Source organism: Caloenas nicobarica, chromosome 20, assembly GCF_036013445.1.
Source record: "Caloenas nicobarica isolate bCalNic1 chromosome 20, bCalNic1.hap1, whole genome shotgun sequence".
NCBI lineage: Eukaryota > Metazoa > Chordata > Aves > Columbiformes > Columbidae > Caloenas > Caloenas nicobarica.
In genome coordinates, this window is record NC_088264.1 from 307124 (window position 1) to 333201 (window position 26078).

Consider the following 26078-nt stretch of genomic DNA (forward strand, 5'->3'; position numbering starts at 1 on the left):
ACCCCAAGAAAACACAAGAACCCACTCTGGTTTGAAAAGAGGGCTATTTTGTCATTCTAACGGGCTTTTCTTTTCTCTTAGTTTAGATATTTTTTTGCACTGGAAAACTTTCTGATTTGGGACTTTTGTCCAGGAGCAATGTTGCATGGAAACCGATTGATGGCCAAAAGAACAATGTGCCCAGGAACTGACTGAGAGACATGGACCAGCACCTGAAGAGAGAACAGTACCTGAAGCTGCTGGAAAGTTGTACCAGGATGTTAAACGAGCTGATCACCCTGGTGGCCTGATAAACTGAACTTAGCAGTGTCACATTGTATGAGTATATCACTTGCTCTTCTATTGAGAGAGTTTATTCTGCTGTAGTTGTAGTTGCCTTGTTCATATTTGTCTAATACAACACTTGAAATATTTGCTTTTGACTAGAGGCCATGAAGACCATGAAATACTTGTACTTAGCTCTCAGAAACCAGAATTTTTCTGTTTGTGTCTTAACTAGGTCCTTGTTTACCGCAGGGTTCTCTGTGCCAAATGCAATCTTAACTACGTCACAGTGAGTTAAAGGCACTTTAGAGATAGTACTCAGATATTAAACAATGATCTAAAATACAGAGTGTTTCAAAAAGATGGGCCCAATTTGAAATCACTATGCTTTGAAATTGGGTCCATCTTTTTGAAACACTGTAGATCATCTAGAAATAGGAATGGAGGACAGTAGAGAGGGTCCCCAGGTCACTTCACAAACTGAAAGGGGTCACTGCCCAGGAGTATGGGAGAGATTAGGAAATGCAGGGGAAGACCATTCAAGGATTGCACAGGAACTTTTAATTGGATATTTAGAGGAGGAGCCAAAGGTAAAGAAAGGGGGAGATTAAGGTGGTTCAGGGAGGAGCAAGCATGGGAAAACAGAGAAAAGGGGATAAGAGTGGTGGGTGGTGTGTAAGCACATGGCACATCGATGTGCTCGCTGGGCCATGCCATGTGCCTCACCAGCACTGTCTGTCCTGTCTTCTTAAACTCCTTCCTAACTCTGTCCTGCATGAAGGCTCCCTATGCAGTGCGCGTGTGTGTATTTTGGTGGGGAGGCCAAGCCCAGTGATTGCAGTGGGACCATGGCTCAAAGGGGACCTTGCATCTGTGGTGCCAAAGACTGGAGCCTGTATGGGCATGTATGGACATGTGATCACTATCAAGGATCAAGCCAGACAAGTGGCAAGCAGGTGAAGTGGCCTGGGAGCAAAGGTGTGTGGGAAAGTATCTGTGAGCGTGACCACAGAAGGAATTGGCTATCAGAGGGATGGTGGCATCCTGACCAGCTGCTGGAGAGACTGCAGGGTCTGAGGGAATGTATGTGCCCCAGTTTGCGTCCATTTGTACATGTACTTGTGCTTCTGTGCATAAAGTAAACAGACAGAAAGTTAAATCACTTACATGTAGACACACACACAGAGGAATGTTATTAAAAGCTTATATACAAATATATAAACACACACATACTCATGCACATTAATCCATGGATATTTGAATATATTCACACATATTAACTTACAGCTTTGTGCATAGGTATGTGGAATACATGTGGAGATATACCTATAAAATTTCCCTCTTGAGCTAAGTGAATTATTCATTTTAGTGCATTGGCATTCCTCAATGGGTGATTCCTTGAAACTCGAAAAATCTGTCCTCACTTCTGTTTTCATGGTGTTAGTTCATCATGAGATGTCTCTTTACCTCCGAAGCATTCTGAGATTCTGAGTCACAGTCCACTGCAATCCAGGAGAGCTCACAGGGCCTCACTTTAGGATCACTATTTCTACTGTCATGAAATTGTTGACTTTAGTCATGATTTTTTCCACTGTAGTCACTCTTAGGATGAGGCAATATTCTGGCAGCATCCAGAACTCTCCAGATCGTATAGATCTGGTACCGTTTCACTTGGGCTGAGTCCCAGGCAGCAGGTGAACCAAACTGTCAAAAGTGACTGATGGTTGCTCCCTTTCCCAGGCAGAAAGTAGATCTGTTCTGATATGGCAGGAATGCCAAGAGCACAGAAGGTGTGCCTTTGTGTCTTGACTCACCATACTTGTGTCTCAGTTTCCTCAACTTCACTGCACTTACACAATGGGGAATTGTTCTTGGCAGAGCTATGGAACACAGAAGGGAGCCTCAGAGCTCTGTCTTGCTGCACTCGCACAATGAGAACTGGTTTCCAAAATATTGTACCTGAATGCCCTGGTATCCAGGTACCAGAGCAGCCCAGGAGAGCAGGCAGGTTGCAACCACCACAGTAAAGGGTGTCTGTACCAGCAGCTGGAGCAGGAATACAGCCTCAGAGGCTCCTATGTCCAGGTGCCAGCAACTGGGGAGACTGGATTCCAAGGGCAGAAGTGTCACAAATGAGTGATTTCGGGTCCTGCTTGCTGCAGAGCAATGTTTAGATCACTTAAAGAAAAGTGCAACTTAACAGAGTTGGATGTCAAGGTTCACTCTATCACTTACTGCATTGAGGAAATATGCCAAGCATAATCAGGTGAGAGCTGTTTAGAGTGATTTCTATGGGGACAGGAGATGCAAAAGGGCAGAGGGAAGCCCTCCTGTTGAGTCCCGAGGTTCAGAATGAACCCCCTTCCTTTCTAAACTCCTTCTCAGAGAGGAGTCTGGGTGCGGCTGAATCCAAATTTAGCTCCAGACATTGTCAACGGTTCAAGTCTAAGAGACAAAGAGATTAAGGAAAAGCTGGTAAGGGATTATATGTATTTATGGCCAAAGGGTTATATGTGCACACCCAATTCTTTACATCGCTTGGCTGGGTTTTCAAAGTTTCACCATTCTGCATCTCAACCTGCTTACCTCCCCTCCTGGGGCCTGGTGGCAGGTCACTCCAAAGTCTGGTCTCTCAGAACAAGTTCTCAGGCATCAAAGTTCATAGAAATAAGAAAATTAACAGAGTAGTACAGCAGCAGGGCTGGCTTGAGCTGGTGCCTTCACAGAGGTCCCAGCCAACCATAGGAATACTGGGGTTTTTATACCCTAACAGAATCTTCACTTGCCCCTAACACCATGATTCAGTCCAACAGCAATATCTGAGTCTGGGTTCTTCTTGCTTGTCATTGGGCCCTTTTCGCTGACCTCAGATGGGCCTTTGTTTTGTTTACCTGTAGATATTGTTCACAGTCCATAGCCATGACTGATCAGGGTTCTTTTGCTGCTCTGCTTCCTTGTGGGTTTCCTAAAAGCAGTTCTTGGCCCAGCTGCAGCTCAGGCTTTTACCTCCTTTGGAGTTCATACCAAACTGCTGCTGATTTGGCTGGAGATGGTCGAGTGCATCTGCCACAAGCTAGTAGGCAGGCTATATGTCTGAGCCCAGCTGCTGCAGGGATGCACCTTGGACATGTGGTGGACCTTCACGTGGATTGGCCAGAGAGACAATGAGACTGTTGGTACTGTTCATGTGTGAGTGAATGATGTTTTCTACCTGTGTTACTCTGTGTGGTAGGCCATGTGTATATGTGTTGTACATGTGTGTTTCTGCATGTGCCTGTTGAGGATTAGATGGAGCTGCAGTACACTTACCTCCATTGACTTTCTGGATTCAGCAGCATTTAACAAAATAAATGAAAATTCAATGTTATTTACTTCACTAAAGCCACAGTGAGGCCAACTGGCTCAAAGGTATGGCAACTCTGGCACTTTCAGCTCTAATGTTACTCTTTTTTTAACTTTACCTGACCATTTTCTAGTCATTTCTTGATGACAGAACTTCACACCGGGACATGCAAAATATTCTTAAGTCATTATTTCTCTTTTGAGTGTTCCCACCCTCAACATCTTTCAGAGCTGCAGTATAAATACAGTTCATTTATACAATTTATTGATGGGTCTGATCAGAGGTGGTTTCAGGTATGCGGGGTGACACTGGGTCGGATGCAGCAAGCACAGCTGAAGGATATCATAGAATCATTTTGGTTGGAAGAGACCCTCAAGATCACAGAGTCCAACCATTAACCGAACCCTGGCACTAACCCATGTCCCTGAGAACCTCATCTCTGCATCTGTTCCCTCCAGGGATGGTGACTCAATGACTTCCCTGGGCAGTCTGTTCCAGTGCCTGACAACTCCTTTCAGGAAGAAATATTTCCTAATATCCAATATAAACCTCCCCTGGTGCAACCTGAGGCCATTTCCTCTTGTCCTGTCGCTTGTTACTTGGGAAAAGAGACCAACACCTGCCATGCTACAACCTCCTTTCAGGCAGCTGCAGAGAGTGAGAAGGTCTCTCCTCAGCATCCTTTTCTCTAGGCTGAACCCCCCAGGTCCCTCAGCTGCTCCCATCACACTTGTGCTCCAGACCCTCCACCTGCTCCGTTGCCCTTCTCTGAACTCACTCAAACACTTCAAGGGCTTTCTTGTTGTGAGGCGCCCAAAACTGACCCCAGGATTCGAGGTGTGACCTCACTTAAGCATCAGTGCATAACTGCATGTGGTCCTACGTATATTTATTTGTTGAATACATTGACGCATTGACATCCAAGCATTCTTTTCAATACCAAAGTACAATCATAAGAGATATTCTACCAAAAAATATTAAAAATATAAATGATGAAATTAACTATTTATGAGAAAAGATCCTTTCAAGATTTCAGGCAATATATGGCAGAAGATCTGCTATATTCCCACAACCACTGCCTGTCCAGTAACTTTTGTAGGATCAGCATCTAAAAATAGTCTTTTTACTATGGCATCTATGCTTGCTTTTGATGCCATATTGAGAGTCAAGTCATATTTTATGTCCTTGCCATATTTCATCTGAAGAATAAACCAATACATAAAAAAATAACTTCAAAACAGGTCTGAAGTATATATACTTCTTACTGAAATAATAATAATAATTATAGAGTATCTAATTCTCCCCAAGTAATTACAGAGTCATTTTCCACAGTCATTCTCCTGACCCAAAACTTTAAGACACATTATAGAGACAAAATTTGTCTTATACATGTGGCTGTTTTAGTACTTATAGTATCTTTACTCTTAGTAGCAGTATGGCATTTATTTGTATTATATTGAATGTATTCCTCTGGCTTGGCTTTACAAAAAAGTGTATTTTTTAAGTGTTATGGGAAAGTCTATATCAAGCAAGAAAATGACAGATGCTCAGATTCTAGTTGTGATACATATGCAGCTCTCAAAGATGCTAACAAAATTATTGCTTCAGCTGCCGTATCATATTAGTATAAAAATTTTTGTATTTTTAAAGAGATAATTTTTAGTTAAGAACTGAATCTGACAGATTAAGTTGCTTTACAAATCCTTAAAATATATTTACTCATTTGATCATCTGTGGTATGCAACACATACTATTCATTCACAACAGAAAATGCTTAGGTTGGTCTTCATTCTATTACCATGACTGATTGTATTTCTCTAAGTCAGTTCTCCTATCGGAGCCTTATACTATAGGTTAATGAGGTCCAAAAAAAAAATCTTGGTCTCTCAATAAAATAAAACCATTGCATCAGCATCCAGTTGTACAGCATGACGGAGAAATGCTGAATATATTTACACTTGAAATTTTATCAGTCTGTTGATAAAAAAGAGAAGAACTTTCAGTGGCTTTTCTCACTTTTGAGTTTATAATAGAAGCCACATTTTTATCTGTCACTTTTCAGAAAGTAGTGTTCAAACTTTTCAGCACTGTTCTGTTTGCAAAATGTTCAACATTTTTTTTCAGACAAAAAGACTCAAGGTTACTTTAAAAGACAAAGAGAAGTGAGTCAAACAATACAACAGAAAAGTAGCTAATATCATAACAGGACAGAAACTGATCACTCTTCCTCCCCTTAGTTTATCAGTGGAAGTGTCTCGTAGAGGTTTTTCTCCTTGCTTCACCACTGAGTGCATTCTGCAGCCCATCCGAGGCCTGTGACACCTGTAGTTTACATATCTAGTAGTTAGGTTATGATTAAAATATTTTGTCTTAAACTCAAATTTAAGCATATTAAAGCAGTGTAACCAGCAACAGTATATAAGTATTTTGTAACTCTCTAATGACAGAGCAAAACCACACCATATACGTATTTCACATGAGGGTAAGATGACCACCAAAGTTGCAAACATAGATGGGTGAAGGTGCACATAGAAATCATCCAAATAACAACAAATTGCCAGTGAAAGGACAAGATAAGCATAAGAGACTGCAAAAAAACCCCAGGACATGAAACTGAATGTACACGAGGGACGACTGGCAAAAGCCAAACCAAGATAAGCAGTGACAGGAGCAGAGGAGACCCTCTTTTTGTGAGGAGTGCAATAGCGTAAAGTCATCATGCATAAGCAAGGAAAATGAGAAAAGGAAGAAGACAAACCTGCTTCAGTTCTTATTTCTCAAAAACTGGCTTGATTTTTTTCAGTTTTTTCAAATCATCCTCATAACAGCAATCTCTAATTCTTTAACTGGGAAGATTTCTCAGGGACTGGTAAATGTGGTTAGGAAGCTTAAAGCCCATCTGGAGTTCAATCTGATGTGGCATGTGAAGGGCAACATGGCAACATGAAAGGCCGACCCTGGCTGTACATACAGACTGGGGAACGAGATGCTGGAAAGCAGCCCCTTGGAGAGGCGTCTGGGGGTTCTGGTCGATGGCAAATTGAACATGAGCCAACAGTGTCTCTGGCAGCCAAGAGGGACCCGTGTCCTGGTGCATCCAGCACAGCACGGCCAGCCGGGCAGGGAGGGGATTGTCCCGCTCTGTTCTGTGCTGGTGCGGCCTCACCTGGAGCACTGTGTGCAGTTCTGGGCCCCACAGGATAAAAAGGAGATAAAGCTACTGGGGAGTGTCCAGAGGAGGGCCAAAAAGTGTGTGAAAGGTTTGGAGGGGAAGCCATATGAGGAGTGGCTGAAGTCACTGGAGAAAAGACTGAGGGGAGGCTTCATCATGGTACTCATGAGATGAGCAGGAGGGGCAGGCGCTGATCTCTTCTTTCTGGCAGCCAATGATAGGGCCCAAGGGAATGGCAGGAAGATATGCCAGGGGAGGGTCAGCTGGACATGAGGAAAAGGTTCTTCACCCAGAGGTGCTGGACACTGGAACAGGCTCCGCAGGGAGGTGTCACGGCCCCAACCTGACAGTGTTCAAGAAGAGACTGGACAACGTCCTCAGACACACGGTGTGACCTGTGGGGTGTCCTGTGCAGGGACAGGAGTTGGACTTGATGAGCCTTATGGATCCCTTTCAACTCGGGACATTCTGTGACTCTGTGATTCTATGTACATCAGCAAAAGAAAGGACAGGGGAAATGTGCTGCTACTGCCAAATGGGCCTGAGGCCCTCGTAAAAAAAGACATGGACAAGGCTAATGCCTTCTCCTCATTAGCTAGTAGCCTTCAGGAATCCAAGGCCCCTGAGATCAGAGAAAAAGTCAGTAGGAAGGAATACTTACCCTAGCCAGAGAAGGATCAGGTCACAAGAACACTTAAACAAACTGAACATAAGCAAACATCTGGGGCCTGATGGGATGCACCCACGAGTGTTGTGAGGTGGCTGATGTCATTGTGAGGCCACTCTCAATTGTCTTTGAAGGCCCTTGATGATCAGGGGAGGCACCTAAGGATGAGAAGAAAGCAAATGTTGCTCCTATCTTCAAGGGTAAGAAAGAGGTCTAGGGAACTACAAGAGAGCCAGCCTCAATGAGTGGCAAACTAAGTAATGGAGCAACTTATCCTGGAAACCATTCTGAAACAGATAAGAGACAAAGGGTGTAGGAGCAGTCGATATGGATTTACAAAGGGGAAATTGTACTTAAGCAATCTGAGAGCCTTCTAGCTTAAGATGACTGGCTTGGTGGGTAAGAGGAGAGCAGTGAATATTGTTTCTCAACTTTACCAACACTTTTGACATTGTCTTCTATGACATTCGAATGGACAAGCTGTTTAAGTGCAGATTAGATAAGAGTTAGACACTGACGTGAATTGAAAACTGGCGGAATTGCCAGGCTTTGTGATCAGCATCACAAACACACTAGTGATATTCCTCAGGAGTCAATGCTGGATCACATACTGTTTAACCTCTTCGTTAATGATCTGGATGATAAGTGCACCCTCAACAAGTTTGCAGATGATACAAAACTGGGAGGAGTGATAGATACACTGAGTGGGTGTGCTGCTGTTCAGAGGCACCTCAACAGGCTGGAGAAATGGACAGACAGAAACCTCATGAAGTTTAATGAAGGAAAATGTGAAGACCTGACCCTGGGGAGGAATAAGCTCATGCACAAGTATACGCTAAGGGCTAATTGCTGGAAAGCAGCTCTGGCCGAGGCAGCCTGCTCTAGCTGACTCTACTTGAGCAGAGGTTGTTGGTGTAAATGATCTCCAGAGGTCGCATCCAATCTCATATGTTCTGTGACTCTGTAAACTGCTTTGTATATAAATATATGCATATGCTGTATATGTGCGTGTTTGTATGTGCAAGTGTATGAGTTCATTCATGACAATTCTGTTCATCTACCAAATGAATTTCTCTGTCAAGGATACATGGACTGGTCTGCTTCTAATATTTGCTGACATTCCCTCTTGTGATTCAGTTAGGCAAACCCTGCTGCACAAGCTTTTAAAGCATCAAAGCAGGAGTTGGAGGATCTTATTTCATGAGGTTCTGAAAAGCCAAGGGCTTCAGCACGTGACAGTTATGCCTGTGCCAAAATCAGCTGCAGATCAAGATTACTGAGAGTTTGTTTTCAACCTCACACTGTGATTACAAAGAAGCAGAATCCCAGCTCTAGCTTCTGTAAATTTCTCACTTCTCTGAACACTGAAATTTAGTTGACTGCTATGTTTTGTACTCCTTTTGTTGCTTCTGGCAAGAAAACTCTTCAGAGACATATCAGACTCAGCATCAGATCAGTCAAAAAGAAATTTTTCAGGACATAAGAACACTACAATATAGACCACAGTTCTGTAATTCACTCCAAAGAGACACAACAGTACAGCATCATGGAAGTGACATTAGAATGAGGCACAGGCTCAGAAAAAATAAAAGATAAAAAAAGATCGATATTATGGCTGTTATTACGCAACTCACACTGACATGAATGGATTCTAAAATGATTCTCGTAAGCTCATTTTAAATGTTCGACCAAGTACTCTAATGCATCTTTTAATATTCAGACTGTCTTCTGTGTACTATTTTTATGGTGACTCTGTTTAACAGCATGTTGTATTCCCTAAACTTTTTGTGTTTCTCTCTCATTTTATAGCTTCCTAGTCCACACACACACATGAAGGTTTTATGTTAATATAATGTTAGAATGCTCAGGAAGAAAGAAACAGCAGTACTACAATACAAGTGAAATTGAGTATAATTGCCAGTATCAGATAAAGATCATGACAGCAAAAGGCAGCCAGCATAGCAGAGTAAGAAAAACAAAGGAAAACACTAGAGAGGGGGCAAATACATAGCATAATTAATTTTATTGAGAGGGGACAATTTATTAGGTAATAGGAAAATTATAGTATAAGCAAGGGATGGAGCTTCAACATCTGGGGATTAGAGCTACTCTGTGAGAAGAAAATATGTGACTGACAATATGAATGAGATGCTCCACAAGGAAAAGTGAGCTGGGTGACAGCAAGGCAGATGCAGATGCAGCATCTTCACTGACAACATCTGCAGTTGCTGAACCTGAGTGAGAAAAGCAGCGCAGCTTTATTGACAGTAATCAGTCACCTGACAGCCCAGCAATCACCAGACAAATCTGCTCTGATCAAGAAAGGTTAAGGTCAACCCAGTAAGTTAAACCAGGGTCAGGGAGGCAGAGGCAACAACAGTGTAGCTCAAACAAAGGCCATGGGCAAAGCCTGAGCTTAAATGCAGCTGCCAAGAAAGTGAGGGACATCCCAGTAAAGCTTCTCATGGTTCTTTCTCACATTACTTCTTTTAGAGAAGTCTCATCTGAGGTCAACCAGCTTCAGCATCTCAGAGCTGGCCTTGAGCACATGCTGCTACACCCCGAGGAGAGGGGCAGAGGCTTGAAGAACCCCTCGGTGACCCCAGGCCTTCAGCTTTGCATTCTTACATTTGCTGCCCCAATGCCTTGATGAATGACTCAGGACTCCAAGGAAGAAGTGGTACATTTTTTTGCCCTTCTTCTCTCCCATTTTCACTTTCTCAGGAAAACTACTCCACAATGGCCAAGGCTTGACACATGCCCTCCACTGTTTTAACTTCTATTTAATGGACTTCAATGACAGCTTGTTTTTATAATTGTATTTATTTCCTTTTGTCACAAACTCTTGTTGAATTTCCATTGCAAAGATTGTTCATTGACTAAAGTCTCCACTGTGAAGGCTGCACAAATACATGAATAGTTAATATCTAAGGTCTTAAATGCTGTCATGGTTTAACTCTAGCAGGCAGCTAACCACCATACAGCTGTTGCTTATTCTCTCCCAGTGGGATGAGGGAGAGAATCAGAAGGGCTAAAGTGAGTGGGCTGAGACAGGAACAGTTTAATAATGTAAAGCAAAAACGCAAGCACAAGCAAACCAAAACCAGGAATTCTTTCACTGCTTCCCATGGGCAGGCAGGTGCTCAGCCATCTCCAGGAAAGCCGGGCTCCATCACACATAATGGTTACTTGGGAAGACAAACGCCATCACTCTGAACATCCCCTGCTTCCTCTTTCCCTCCCCACAGCTTTTATTGCTGAGTGTGACATGTGGCATGGAATATCCCTTTGGTCAGTTGGGGTCAGCTGTCCCAGCTGTGTCACCTCCCAACTTCTTGTGCATCCCCAGCCTACTCACTGGTGAGGCAGTGTGAGGAACAGAAAAGCCCTTGATGCTGTGTAATCTCTGCTCAGCAATAACTCAACAATAACTAAAACATCTCTGTGTTATCAAGACTGTTTAAACCACAAATCGAAAACATAGCTCCATATAAGCTACTAGGGAGAAATTTAACACTATCCCAGCCAAAACAAGCACAAACGCATAGGCATTATTTTGATATACACTATCATGATGAACACAGACATGTGGAAAAGGCATTGCTAAGCAGCTGCAAAATTTGAATTCTAAGCTTAAGTGTCTACCTGGAATATTGAAGTAAAACATGCTGGAAGTTGTAGAAGATATGAAATAACAGTTACTTATGGACACTAAGTTTCAGCACTTCAAAATTCTAAGAAATACCTTCAAGCTTAACTAAATACAAGAATAAGAAAATAGTTTTATAGTGAATCTTGGAGTCAGCTTTGGGTGATTATAGAACCACAGAATGGTTTAGATTGGAAGGGACCTTTAAAGATTTTCTAGTTCAACCACCCTGCCACAGGGAGGGACATCTTTTTCAAGGTCAGGTTGCTCAAAGCTCTGTCCAGCCTGACCTTGAACACTTCCAATGATGGGGCATTGGCAGGTTCTCTGGGCAAAAACCTGTTCCAGTGTCTCACCATCCTCAAAATAAAAAATGTGTTCCTTATGTCCAATCTAGATCTTTCCCCTTTCAGTCCTTGTCCTGTCACTACAGACCCTGCTAAAAAAGTCTTTCTCTGTCTTTCTTATAAAACCCCTTTATATATCAAAAGGCCACCACAAGGTCTCCCTGGAGCCTTCTCTTCTCCAGGTTGAAAAACCACACTCTTTAAGCCTTTCCTAAGAGGAGAGTTGTTCCAGCCCTCTGATTATTTTTATGGCTCTCTTCTGGACCTTCTCTAACATGTCCATGCCTTTCTTACACTAGGGAGCCCAGAGCTGGACACAGGAGTCCAGGTGGGGTCTTACGAGAGCAGAGCAGAGGGGCAGAATCACCTCCCTCAACCTGTTGGCCACGCTTCTTTTGATGCAGCCCAGGATACAATTTGCCTTCTGGACTGCGAGTGCACAGTGTTGGCTTATGCTTAATGTTTCATCCACCAGTACCCTCTAGTCCTTCTTTGTAGGGCTGCTCTCGTTCCATTCAGTCTCATCCCTCAGTCTGTAGTGATCCTGTAGAGATTGCCGTGACCCAGGTGTAGGACCTTGCACTGGGCCTTGTTGAACATGAGGTTCACACGGTCCCACTCCTCAAGCCTGCCAAGTTCCCTCTGGATGGCATCCCTTCCCTCTGTCAATTCAGCTACATCACTCAGCTTGGTGTCATTTGTGTACCATTTGGTACATTTTCTTTTTTGTTTTTTTTTTTCTGACCAACATGTCCGTAGAGAGCCTTCTTATTACTTTTCATATTCCTTGCCCAATTCAGCTCTAACCTACCCTTGGCTTTCTTGGTGCCATCCCTACACACCTGAGGAAGTGTCCCTGTATTCCTCCCAGGATACATATCCTGGCTTCTACTCCCTAAGCATTTTCATTCTTATGTTTTAATTTGACCAGGAGATAAGCTGGTCTCCTGCCTTCCTTGCCTGATTTCTTACACATGGGAATCAAGACCACTTCTGCTCTAAGGAAAACGTCCTCAAAGAACTGACAGCTGCAGTTCTGCTCCTTTACCCCTGAGGGCAGGTTCTCAGTGGGTACCATCCACTAATTCCTTAAACAACTGAAAGTTTGCTCTCCTCAAATTCAGGGTCCTGATATAGCTCTTGATATAAGAGTTTGAAATACTTCTCACTTTTGGATATAGTACTAAAAAAAAGATGCAGTGGCCCTTCAAAAGAGTCATATTTAAGCAGACCAAAATATTGGATGCCTTTAAGTAACTTATATCACATAATTCAGACATGAAAGGCATATATGGTATATTCCAGAAGTCAGAATGGCAAGATTTCAGAAAGATAAAAGGAAGAAAGGAAGGAAGGAAGGAAGGAAGGAAGGTGAAATGCTTCCATTTTAATTGTTTTTTTCTTTTGAAATATGTTTGAAGGTCTGAACAAAGAAAATTTGAGGACTTGTGAGCTCTAAAAATGCTTGGTTTTGTTTCCCACTTAGTGTGTCAGATAACAATCACTCTCCACACTAATTGTTTTTTAAAAAGAGAAGATTAACTCTGCTTTTTGGTGTTTTTTTGGTTGGTTGGTTGGTTTGGTTTGGCTTGGGTTTTTTTGTTGTTGTTTTTTGGGTTTTGTTTGTTTGTTTGTTGGTGGTGGCAGTGGTTGGTTGGGTTTTGGGGTGTTTTTTTTGTTTTTTTTTTTTAGAGTAGCCTGTTAAATATTAAACTTTTAGTCTGAAGGGCAATGAGAACTATTTGAACAGAATAATCCCATCTGCATTTAAAAGTAAATACATTTGAAACATTTCAACAATGGCACAGAAGTGAGGAATACCTGAGATATTCAAAGCAGTTAAAAAACTGACAGATGAACAAAAGAATAGGCAAGAAAAGAACTTTTAATATAGCCTTTTGTATTTTACTAGTTTCTGGAATTTTGTCTACAAGGATACACAAGAAACACAGATTTAATAAAAGGCCCTGCATGCCAATATATGTTCTTTTCTGACAAATATGCTCTCACTGTGGTATTGCTATAATGCAGTTTCGTCCTTTTTTTTTTTTCTTTTAATTATTTTTAACTGGCTATAAGAGAAGTTCTAACTAAAAAATAGGGTTAGTTATGCGGATCTCACATTAAACAACCTTGTTCCTCAACCATAATAGCCATCAGACAAGCAAACTGATGGTTCTATTCAAATGAATTGTAACATTCATGCTTCACCTTGGCATTTTACTATACCAATATCAGACTGTGTGTCAGCAGAGGATCTCACTACTGCACAGAAAAGTGGAGAAAATTAAGAAGAAAAAAGAAAAGATGGTGTGGGGGACTGAAGCTGGACATGGAAGTAGTTAGTGTAAGTCAATGACATACTGTTAACATCATGGTGATTTGCTGATACAGGCAAGGAAATGGCCAAGGAAGTTGCTCAGGTAGTATATATTCATACCAACTTTATCCCCGTTGTTCAGAACTTTTGGGGTTAAAGTACACTCTAGAAACCGAAATTATCACCTCTGGTGATAGTGATTTCTTAATGTTTAATATTAAACTGCATAGGACAGTAAGAAGTAGAGGATACTAAATTAATTTCCATCTATCTCTGCAAGAAGTAAGAAATGGATGAAATCTTGGTGTCCTCTCATCTGATGAATATTTTTTCCAGCAAGAGGATGAGTGGTTTAACCGCATCTGATGATGCTTTGTAGCTGTGAGTTCTTTGGCAGGGTATTTAAGAAATGGTCCAGCATTAACCACTGGGTAAAAAGAAGAACAATTGCCTTCCTCAGTATCACTGATGATTCGAAAAGATGTATTCAATAACTGCTACTCTGACAGCAAATGCATATTAGCAAGTAGTAAGTGGAATACTTTCTGCTTTAATGAGCTGTGTGCTACGCAGAGATACAGATTTGAGCTTATACCTTATAATGAAGCTAAATGTCACTGTGGGAAAATCACTGAACTTCCTGCAAATCTGGCGGGAAAAAGTATATTTACTACTGCTTTTCCTATAACACAACATATATTATACCCAGATCTGCATTATAATTACACTTCTTTCTATCTCTCAAATCCTTCTACTCAGTGCCTAGCCATATCAACGTTTCTGTTTTCAGATTAGATAAATTGTGTGCATAACATTAATTTTGAGAAACTTAGGTATAGTTTTGATTCTAGTAGGAACCAATGAAGAACAATCATGCCAATACTTGAGGCAAGATCCTCCAGGCCTGCTTTCGTTAAAACTTCTGTTGCTGTGGTTGACAGAAACTTTCTAAGTCTGATTTTACCCCTGTTACAAGTTAGAATCTTAGTTGGCAGCTTTGGAAATCAGAAGTAATTTTCCGTAAATCCACACTCCTGTAAGTGCTCATAAGATATGCAGATGTCAAAGGGGCTGGGTTTTCTTTCTTCACACATTTCAATGTGATCTAACAGAAATTAATGTCAACTTTGACAGCTGGTGTGAGTCAGAGTTCAGAGAAAGCAAGTCTGGTGTGAGTCAAGTGAAGGCTGTAGAGTGTGCAAATATGTAATCAACTACTATTCTTCGTGCTTTGCAGGTTCAAATTGTGCCGCAAATATCCCCATTCTTTTCTTGTGGGAAGCCTTTACTCTCTCCTCTCACCTCCATCCTGCATTTTTGTCTTTTCTCCTTCCTTCCGAGTGGTTACACAGAAAAAAATCAGTATGCCATTTTCAGCAACTAAACAAAATCTCCTTGTCTGTCAGCCACAAACACAATCTGCAGATCTATAGATAGTTTCTGATAAGTTTTTTGAGTTCTGCTTTAACACATAAGAGACCTCTTGAATCTGGAGTTCAGTAACTTATGACCATTATTTATCATTATCAGCAAGTCTATGTAGGCCCTACAAGATGAAGAAATCCTTTATAGTTTCTTCATTTTAAAATGAGGAAAAGAAACTGAATATATCTTGTTTGTTTGGAATAGAACGCATGTCATCTAAACCTGCCATCTTTAAGCTAACTAGAGATTATTCTGTAATTTTTTTAACATTCCTGACATGAGTATTGCAGGAAAAGACCCGCCCACTATATTCACTAACAATCATGATTATTTTTGCAGTTTTTCCAGAAATAATACCTTATGTAAAATATATCACCTGAAAAGTATATATAACCATCCAGATTTTGCATGTTAAATAGTTCTATAAAATTACTTATGACTTATTTTGCTGACATTCAGTCAGGCTTTTAAAATATTAGGAGAGGTGAGATTGTACCATAGGCAAAAATATCTAGTTGCAGTTTTCCTGGAAACAGCAGCAAGTTATGTTTTTCAATTTCCTAATTTCTTTTATAAAAAAATAATATAATAACAACAACAACAACAACAACAACTTAGGGGGACGAAGGGGTAAAGAAAAAGTAGAAATACATATGCATCACTGAGATTCCATCTCAAGGCTTCCCAGTAAGACTTCTACTATCATACACTGTGTTTCTTCCTTTGCTTAAAACTAGTTCTACTAGAATTACTTTTTTACAATTGGAATGTAATTCATTAAGTATCTGCTATTAAAAAACCCCTCCTATTTAAAGATAATAATTTGATGAAAACTGAAACAGAAACAATAAGGTTCCACAGATTATATAAGGGAATGACCATGATATAAGGGATGACCATGAGCCAGCACTGTGCCCTTGTGGCCAGGAAGGCCAATGGCATCCTGGGGTGTATTAGAAGGGGGGTGGTCAGTAGGTCGAGAGAGGTTCTGCTTCCCCTCTACTTTGCCCTGGTGAGACCTCACCTGGAATATTGTGTCTAGTTCTGGGCCCCCCAGTTCCAGAAGGACAGGGAACTGCTGGAGAGAGTCCAGCGCAGGGCAACGAAGATGCTGAAGGGAGTGGAGCATCTCCCTTATGAGGAAAGGCTGAGGGAGCTGGGTCTCTTTAGCTTGGAGAAGAGGAGACTGAGGGGTGACCTCATCAATGTTTATAAATATATAAAGGGTGGGTGTCACGAGGATGGAGCCAGGCTCTTCTCGGTGACAACCAACAGTAAGACAAGGAGTAATGGGTTCGAGCTGGAACACAAGAGGTTCCACTTAAATTTGAGAAGAAACTTCTTCTCAGTGAGGGTGACGGAACACTGGAACAGGCTGCCCAGGGAGGTTGTGGATTCTCCTTCTCTGGAGACATTCAAAACCCGCCTGGACACCTTCCTATGTAACATCACCTAGGTGTTCCTGCTCTGGCAGGGGGATTGGACTAGATGGACTAGATGATCTTTTGAGGTCCCTTCCAGTCCCTAACATTCTGTGATTCTGTGATTCTGTGTGAAGCAAGGAGATGACAGAATCACAGGATCACCAAAGCAGATCGCACAGGAATGTGTCCAGGAAAGAGTGGCAAAAAAAGTCTGATTATTGGTGTACTTATCCCAGAATAAATACAAACTCTGCTTATGAAAGGCGATGTCTGAAAGGTATTGTATCCTTTTCTACAATTTGTTCTGCTTCACTGCATCTTTCTATCCTCATATTCTTCAAAGAGCTATGAAGTTCTAGCTAAATGTTTTAAATATTTCTAAAATGTTACTAATTCTATTATCAGGTTTTTAGACATATCAGCAAAATTTCAGATCTAAGGTGACTAACTACATTAGCAAGCAACAGTCCTTTCTCAGGATAAGTTGTACACTACAGAAAGCTCATAAAGGATGGAATAAAAGAAATCTTATTACTCTAATATGATTTGTAGTGAATGGAATATCAAAAAAATTATATGACTTGACAAAGGCCAAATAAAATGGCTATTGCCAAATCATATAAACCTCCATTAAAATCTACCAGTTCTCTTATTAGATCATGACACCTTTAAGTTCCACATAAAAACATTATACACACTGTATAAGAACACAATCTTATAGCATCTTCTACAATGTATTTCTAACCCAAACTGTTGGTTTTGCTTCTATAAATTGATGATACCAAATGAATAGCACAGGAACTGCTTCTCTGTATAAATTAATGTAGTTGCATAGGAAAAATGTGTACATATAGCTTTCTAAAGAACCCAGCATGTGCTATCCCATGAGCATTTATCAAAGTAGAAATAAATGGGAATTTTTTACATTTAAAAAAAAAAGAAGATGACATTATTTTTGGAAGCTTAGATTTTGTATGGGGGGGAGGGAATGATATAATAACTAATAAAGAATAACAAGTACCCATATTAAAAAAAAGAAGTCCATAAGAAACATTTCTGGACTTTACTGTATGCACTTGAGTTATTTTCTAGGAAGTTTTCATTTAAAGGTTTGTAAAGCAGTAAGGAACTAAAGTCCTTCTTTTCAACTCCAGAGAATTGCTACATGAAGCTCTGCCTGGAGGGCAATTTTTCGCTTGACAGCTTTTCTCATGAAATGTGCAGAGTTAAGAAAAAAAAAAAAGTCAGAAAAAAGTGAAGAATTCATATTCTCTACCTTTTCCCTTTCTCTCTTCTCCCATCCCTTTCCATTCTTCTCGAAATTCTCATTCTTTCTTTTATTTTTACTGAGAATTTGATCCACTAGATTGAAAATAAAACCCAAGAATGTAAGGAGGTAATGGCTTTATAAATACAAAATTATCTCTTTTTGAAAATATCTAAATACATACTAATTTTTCATGAAGTTTATCAATGCTTCTGAAATAAAATAAGTATTAAATAATTATTTCAGCACATTCTACTTTTTAACTGAAGACTAGTTACTGATTGTTCTTCAAAAAATCCTAGTAAGTGGTAGACAGATTTCTGCAGTGCATGTTTTTCTATTGGATGTTTTCTAAAACAGATATAACTTGTATTTAATTTAAGCATGGCAGGTCTAAAGACAGGTAATTTATATAAAGACAGTGCTTATCCAGTGTTATTGCTAGACATGAACAAACACATTTTCAGTAAATAATTTACTTTCTTTTGTCCCTTGCTTCTGTATACGGGATATATTTAAGACATTTTTTTACTACTAACAACATTTTGTTATTCAGATTTAATCTCCAGTTTTCAAAATTATGAAGACTTATATTATGCCCTGGGAGAACCATATACTTAAAATAGATGTTTCAAAGAAATTCTGTCAAAGTGAACTGTCTAGTTGTGAGTGACTACACATATGCAGTATAGGCATGTGGTAGCTGTGAATCATGACATCTTTGGGAAACAAGAATTGAGGAACACGGGGGGTGTTTCTGCGAATCTGGGAATTTTAAGACCTTTTGTTTGTGTGCAAATTTGGTCTTAAAAAGGAGCCATAATTAAGGGGTTTATGTTATTTTCTAGCTGAGCAAGCTGCTAAGGTTACTGAATCCAAGAACCAGATCTTAACCGAACATATGAGAGTCATCACTCACAATGACTCCAGTAAAGATCTTAAAAAACATTTATATTTAATAAACTTTTAAAAAAGTCCTCCATTTCAAAGTACAACAAAACCACCCCAAACTCCCAAACATTATCATAATACAATCAAGAGGAGAGATGCAACATGCAGCTTGGCATCTCTCATGCCTTCTGTGAGGGAAAGAGAAAAAGGAGAAGCAGGAATTTCTAATTTTTATGGCTTTACTGTATCAATACATTTCCACTGTTTTAAAGGAAAATTAAATTATTCCCCAACCTAATCCTCTGAAACAGTGTGTACTCATTCTATTCCTTACCCTGACTATCAGGCATACAGTTTTTCTATTTTATTATTTATTTGTGTTATGATAGAATCCAGAGGTTCAATCAGAATCCAAAATACTACGCTATTCCCATATTATTTTAACAGGCTAATATTCTGGCTGCAAAGCACATTTGTAGCTACTGATGAACTACAGTCTGACATAATTCTCATCTTCTTGGCCAGTACAAAATATTTTTATTTATGTTATCTTTCTTGCCTAATTACTACATCTGCTTATACAAGCAGAAAATGTAATGGGAAGAAGGAAAACAGGCAAAGTCCTATTTTCCAAAAATTCCACTTGAAAGATGCATTAGTTTTATGCAGTCAAAAATATTTGACTAGGGGAAAAAGGGGAGATATATGTTCTTCATTAGACTTGAATACTACAGCAATTGGAACTTTAAAACTGCTCTCACCTTTGTATGTTGTTCCAAGATTCAGATCTTTTTTCCCATGTAGCTTGGATTTGGATATACTTCCTGCACCCTGAAGATTGTGGGTTATGCTGTGCTAGATATTTTGGGTAGATGTCACTTGCCATGGGCACAGTGGAGTGTTGGAAAGTTCAGTGAACTGAATCCAGTGGAGCTTAGCCACAAGCGCAGCTCTCCTGTTCAATGGTTAGGCACTCATTAGACAAGTTCAGCTGTGGCTTGGTTCTGAGCATGACCTGAAGTGATAAAAAGCTTCTCTGCACAAGCAAAGGACGACAGACAACCCAAGTAGTACCCTGACCTGGTTACCCCCATCAGAAAGCACCAAATATTTCTGATGGACCACTATGGTCATGCACATACCCCTTGGTTGACACACAGGACCTTTGACCAATGGAACGCCTCAGTTGAGAGAAGTTTCTAGACCACTGCCATAAATGACCACAAGCTGAGATTCAACTAGAGCTGAGTTGGTCTTCCTCAGAGCAATGGTTCTGCAGTTGAAGACTCTCCTCTTTAGATCCCACGTGCCTTGTAAGGCAATTTCTCTGTGGATTGAGACACCCCTCTGCCTTATTGGTAACGAATTATATTGTACCCTTAAGGGTCCTCACTTTTTGTGGGTGGGTAGATGTGCATTTTGAGTCATCATTCTAAAGTTCTGGTATCCCTTGAGTCTGAATCAGCTCTGTAGTAACTGAATTCCAAACCAGTATCTGAATCTATGTTCATTAATGTTGTCAGAGTGCTGAATAATTTTGGATAAACCCTGTTTCTAGTTTTCTCTGCTAAATCATTCTGGTTAAAATAAGGTCTGTTTGGAGCTTATCACTGGCCTAAGTTGATTTTAGGGGGTGTTTCAGCAACAATGTGTCAGCAGAGAGGGTCACATCCAGCTGCTGGAGGCACCCACACTGTACATAGGTACCTATGGATTGCACTGGCAAACTCCACCCCACCCAGTCAAGGTAACAGGGGCTGTTAGCACTATCTGCGCGAAGAGGCAACGTGTCACCACATACTCCCTATGGGATGCCCAAGCAAAGTACATATCACCTTGACAATAGAAATGCTGTAGTAGACAAAGAGATGACTAATGAAAATAAATACGAGAACATCTACTACAAACTATCTGGTTTTAATTTTAATAAATTGATGGCTTTGAAATAGTTTCAGTGTTTTGTCCTCTTTATAGGGCTGGGAGTGGGTACAGCTGGCAATATTCCTTAGTTATTACAAAAACACAGTTTGACAATAAGAAACTTCTTTGAGATCTTGAACCTATGGTAGCTATTTTATAGATCCACTGAACCTTGAAATACATTGGGGCATTGTAAATGCCTCTTATTTGTGGTGTTGGCAATTTCTCTTTGTTGGGATTCTCTCAAGGGTTGAAGATTTTTCCTCAATACAGGTAACAAAAAGGTGTCTTTTCTTCAGTCAGTCACCACAAAACTTAAAGGAACTTATCTTTGAGATCATCCCACCGTGAAATTTGGTTGTAGTTGCCCAGAAATTATCAGAGATGCCCAGACAAATAACATATAGTCTTGGTCCAAAAGGGCTCTGTTAATTCAACCTGTTTGTACAGTATTGAGAGTATCCTCTTAAATGCTCATCCAGACACTGAAAGTAGCCTCAGCTAAGAGACTGCAGGTGCAGAAGTGCTACAGGACAATGGTGGGACAATTCAGTAGCTAAGAAGACACTGAAGAGTTTACAGCCTTATGACTTATCTTTCAAATGATGCTGTCAGATGTTCTCAATAAAGCAGTTATGAAGAAGAGAAGTCTTCCCAGAAGAGATACAATATATGTATAAACTCTGGAAGAGGTGATTTCCTTAATCTTGCAAAAACCATGCACTTTTTTTTACAGACGGTCCACATTTCAGACCCCTTAAGGAACCTCTAGAGTAAGCTGTTGGGGTTTTATGACCTTTCATAAATTACTGCCCAGCTATCTGCCTGGCCCCATGAATGTCTGAAGTTCAGAAGCAGTTCTCCGGCAGTTGCCATTTTAAAACTGGCATTTAAAAACAGACACCACTTTCATCTCCTTTGCTCCTTTTCAAGCTTGGCTGTTGTGGGGTCAAACTCATACAAATTTCATGGACTTAAAGGTAGAGCGCTTAAGTCCAGTACGCATAAAACTCCACCAAGAGTGAGGAATCCTGGCTTCACATTCTCTTTCCCTCAGCAGTTAATACATTGATAAATTGTATAAAACATAAATTTAAACTTTAATCTGTAATGTTTTTCTTCACTGCATAATGCTCTATCTAGACATCCTAATTAGCAGATACCTCATGAATCTCTTGTTTACCTACTCACGGTCTATATCCTTAACATTTTTGATTTCTAGCTGTTTTGTTGACGGTTTTGACAAGTCTGGGAGACATCTTCACTCTGGCTAGCCTTGAATTCAGATGTGTTTGCTACAGTGATCTCTGATTAGGTGAGGTCGTGGGGACACTTTCTATCCTATTTCAAACTGCACTGGTACTGAAATGAAGTCATAGGAGTCCTCATTTGTCAAAAGTAGGTCCCTTATCACTTAGTACCAAGTGAATTTTGATTCTTTTTTATTAACAGATATGCTTGCAGTTAATTGAAACTGCAGTTTCTATTTATAAACAAGTAAGCTTTACAAACCTGCTGTTTTAGGAGGACAGGAAAATAAATTCCTCATTCCATGTAATAAGGAATCATGCTTTTTAGATTACTGAAGCTAAGGTCACTACAGAAAAATATAATCTTTTCCCAAACCAAGTATTTTGATTAAGGCTTCAAAGCATGCAACTTTAAAAGACAGTAATTTTCATTTTGATACTATGACATGATCCTTCTTTTAAAACATGAACAGTCCAAAAATTTCAAGATGATTCCTTAGTTAAAAACCTCTACCTGAAAATAAGCATTCATTCTCTTAGACTATAGGTAAGATAAATACCATTTACGTGCTGTTGTGATCCTGTATTTACAAAGGAATGATATTTTTTTTCATTATTTTCCCCTTCACATTATCAAGACATTTGTATTCTTTTGAGGTGCTTATGCAACTGAGTATAGAATAACATTTAAAAAGTAAACAGTACTAAATCTCAGAAAGATGCAGTATGTAGAAATCACCTCTGCGTCTTCTGAACTTAAGCATAGCAGATGAGAAGCTCATAGAAGCCTTATCCACTGTCATGCTGATAAAGGGGTAAGTCCTGTTCCTCTTTTTTTAAGTCTTGTGAAATAAAGTGATTTCCTGGAAAAGGGCATAATAGTGTGTGCAATGGCCCACCAGTTTAAATTATATTATGCAATGCTTATGGGTTTATATTACTATACAGTTGTATTACTTTTTAAATATGAACAAGTTAAGTGCACTGCATAGGAATATATTGAGCAGTGATGTATTTTCAATTTTAGAAAAAAATCCATGTTTTCATAATGACAATCTGCTTATATTTTTCTAAGTAGGCAAGAGTCAGCTTTTGAGCAAATTGCGTTTCTAATGTGCTGATAGAAAAATCTATGTCAAAGAAATTAATTGATACTGTTTTAAAATAGTTCTTAGGATTTGACCTTATATTTTCAAATGACTCAGTTTTAATATGTATATTACAAAAAAACACCTTTCTTCTTTGGCCTTAACTGGTTTATTTCCTCTTTGTTCTTCTTTCCACCAAAAAAACCCTACTGCTAACACAAAGTCCTCTACTTAATGTTACAGACCAAAGTCACTCCCCCTTGAAAATAAAGGCTTAGTGTCCTTCATATATTCAGATTTCAAACGAAAATAAGATTTTCTTTTATTGCTGTTGATTAGATTGCTAGATGTGCTTTTGAGTTATTGAAAATATATGCAAAGATATTATAAAAAAATACAAAGAAAGAGGTCTTTTTAAAAGTATCTCAATACTTTAGGGGTTAGTCTTAGTGACGTGCTGCCTGAGAAGTTAAGTATTATATAAATGTCAGCATAACCCATGGTCTCATCTGTTGTCCCTCAAGGAACTTAGGAATTGTTCTGTGTTCAGGTGCACACATTTTCTTTTCATCAGAAATCTACTATACCAACAGCAGTAGAAACTGAGTCTTTGGTAAAAAGCCTCTAAATATGTGAAAACAAAAAAAATTTTTTTTTGGTTGGAGTTCTGATGTGCTCTGTGATACAATGTCTGTAGGATAATTACCATTCGAATGTACTGGGAAAAGCCTGATAAACTAATGATCTACACACATGCCAAGAGAAAAGTGGCAAGACTGTTCATACCTCCTTTGGTTATCACTTGTCTCAGCTAGCTAGACAGTGTGAAAAATGCTATATTACTTGATCTTTTTCTTCTTAAACAACAAAAAAACCCCCAACAAACCAACCAAAACCAACCAACCAAAACCAAAACCAATAACAAAAACGAAATAACCCCCCAAAAAGCAAAAACCACACACATAAAAACCAAATCACAAGCAAGCATACAAATGCTAAGGCACATTGCCTACTTCTACATTACCAAGTACTACCAAGTAGTGCCTATAGAGCAAAGTAGCTGGTCCGGAGCATCTGATATCCACATGATATGTCATCTGGGGTTTTACTTCGTACTGCTTTTAGTCTGCTCCTTTATGCACATTCATAACAGGAATAGTCTCAATGCAAATATCTTATATTGCAAGGAGCAAATAAAAAAAACCCCATACCCCTGGCTTCTCAGCTTACATAAATGTAATGTGTGATGAACTGAATTTTTTAACTTTAGCAAAGTTAGACATATATCTATAGATAAAAATACTGACCCATATTTCTGATTTTGGATTACTTTGGTCATTACCGGTAAAGCCCACAATCTTTCTTTTGGCCTGGAAGTGCAGAATCTCAGGGCTTGTTTTGGCTTGTCTTACTGTTCTGTCAAAGTCTATATACTAACCTTGAAATTTTAACCTAGATAAAATATGTTTTTCTTTAATCCAACTGCCGGAAGTAAGAAGGACAAGAGGCAATGGGCACAAACTGAAGCACAGAAGGCTCCATCTGAACATCAGGAAGTGCTTTGCTGTCAAGGTGACTGAGCACAGACACAGGTTGCCCAGGGATGTTGCAAAGTCTCTTTACAGATATAAAAAAAAACATGGTCCTGGGCAACTGACTTTAGGTGGCCCTGCTTGAGCAGAGGGGTCAGTCCAGATGGCCTCCAGAGGCCCCTTCCAACCTCAACTATTCTGTGATTCCATTATGTATTTTGGCTGATATCTAACCAAGAAAAAATCAGCCCAATTCTGGCACAAGGCAAATAAACATGAGTCTTATTTGTCAAAACCTAAACAATCAGCTTAGTGACAATGGCAGAACAAGTGAAAACACAGGACAAGTGTCATAACAGGTATTGTAAGTAGGCTTTTTAATAATCTATAACAATTTTACTTCTGAAGTTACACAAAGGGAGAAGGGGCAAATTCATTTTGGCTCCTGCTGAGGTGGGTAAAAGCTTTTATTACTGCCCCAATGGTAGAAGAGTCTGCTAATAAAAAGCTCTATATAAATAAAAATACACATAATTCTTACAGTGGGGCAGTCTATAGTATTGAATCTCAGTTTCCTCCTGTATTAACTCATAAAACTCTATTTCTCTAGGAAATAGGAGTGGAAGACTTTTTTTCACATTTCAGTGCAATCCTTAAAATCTTCTTCAGTCAAAATGTTTCAGCAGTACCTTTTGAGTAACAACTTTATACCACTATCCAATCTGTTACACATTCCAGACAGTGAGAATATGCAGGAATATCTGTCTAGGTCAGCAGCCATCTACACTTGGTGGCAGAGAAGCTGTACTGCCTATGGGAGGTAATTTCCTGTGTGACTGATTGAGTTTGCTGGAGTACACGATATTGCCAGTTCACACATTTATCTCATGATGCTTGGCATTTTTCTTAGTTCTCAATGAACAGCAACTGTACAGAGAGATTTGCAACTGCCAACAATTCTGAGCTTGCTTTTAAAACTCTTGAGCCCCCATGGTTATAAGAAGGATTGGTAAATGCAACATGTAGTTGCACATTGAAAAAGAGAATAAAAATAGCAACATAACACACCTGTTATCTGGGTAAAAATTGTTCAAAACATTTCATAGATGTCATCTCCTTTCCCTTGATGGCTATTAATTCAAGGATCAGACTACAGTTTTTCCTGATTTGTCATACCTTGATGCTATGGAGTTCCCTTCTACAGTGGAAGATGTGGGAGATTTCGTTTTTTTCAGTGGATTTAATGTAATATTTCTTTTTACATTCCTGTCAGAATTCTGCAAGGCCAACCTAAGATTTTTTTAACACCCGGAAGTTTCAGTATTGGATACTTATTTACTAAACTGTTGCTTTTATGAATCGCAGTTAACTGAACAGTGCCTCACTTAGGTGATCAAACTGCTGAGAGTCTACAATAAGCAGACTGAACTGAAGACATTTTTATAGTTACATCCCCAAGCAATGTGAGTCACAAATTTATCCTGGGGAAGGTGAACCAAGTGGGCTATGAGCCACAGGG